We start from the raw sequence: 1,335 nt of genomic DNA, 5'->3' as shown, positions 1-1,335 counted from the left end.
TATCTATTTAAAGTTAGAGGTGTAAAATTGTATTTATTCATAGAAAGTGTTAGTTTCTTAATATTTATAAATTTCTTAGGACATTAGTTTATCCTTAAATTTAAAACAGTAGATAATAGTAAAATTGATAAAAAATAATGTTTAAAAATTGCAAAATATAACTGTATCGCATATACTTTAATTTAAAGCATTACAGAGTTTATATATTTGGATTATCAACATTGATTAAATAAATAAAAAAATTAATATATTATAACCCAGCCACAAATATTATGTATAGTTTATAAATAGTGTGAAGAATTATATATAATATTATTTTGCTTTATATATTTTTGATAGAAAACAAATTAACATCCAAATTATTAAAACTATCTAAATTAAATTATTAGGTCATGCCCCACAGCAATAACAAAAACGATTTTTTTTAAATATTTTAAATTTTTCTTATATTGAATTTATAATGAAATTTAAAATTGGTTTACAAGATGTAAAATTTACAAAAATAATACAAATACTTTTTTCTTTATTAAATTATTGAATTATTTCATTGTATTTAGCTGATTATCAATTTCATTATGCTTATTCGAAAACAATGTTTTATTTTAATTAAGAACTGCCATTCAGTTCTCAGTCTTCAGCATCAATATATATTTCAATTTCATTATTTGGTGCAGAGTCTAGAATTCTACGAATTTCATAATTTGAAACCTCTCTTAAGATGAGTCATTAAGAGGCCCGGCTTGCAAAGTTTTAGTCGAGGTTTTAGTGCACGGGAGATAGGCTGACCATAACCAAGGGGTTACTGAGGGAGGGTTGTAGTGTTAAGAAAACTTACAAATCTTAAGGACAAATTACGACGTTAACACTTTCCAAAATTTTTAAATGTACATACATTTTTTTCTTTTTTTTGACAACGTCGGAATATATATAAACCCTTACCGACTACTTACAAAGTCAGTCTTAAACATGGACATAGAAAACACGGGACTAGGCATGCCATCCTAACTTGGTCGAGCGGGGTTGAATCCACGGCAGGGGGGAGAATTCCATGAGTGGGGAGAGCCGCCATCTTACGATATGACATTTGATTATGCGCACAAGAATTTTTGCTGACAAACTGTACATGAAAATATAAACATGTAGGCGCTGCCATGTTTGTCGCGGGACATCAAAAGGTGGCGGACCTTCCCCCTCATTGCATTACCCCCGAAATGGCATGCCAAGTCCCTTGTTTCCTGTGTCCATGGTCTTATACTATCCGCGTAACGAATACGAACTTCCAAAAACAATTTTCTGGAATTTTAATAATTTTAAAAATACGTATCGTATTATGCA

This window comes from Belonocnema kinseyi, chromosome 1, assembly GCF_010883055.1.
Source record: "Belonocnema kinseyi isolate 2016_QV_RU_SX_M_011 chromosome 1, B_treatae_v1, whole genome shotgun sequence".
NCBI classification, from domain to species: domain Eukaryota; kingdom Metazoa; phylum Arthropoda; class Insecta; order Hymenoptera; family Cynipidae; genus Belonocnema; species Belonocnema kinseyi.
This window is presented reverse-complemented; position numbering follows the sequence as displayed.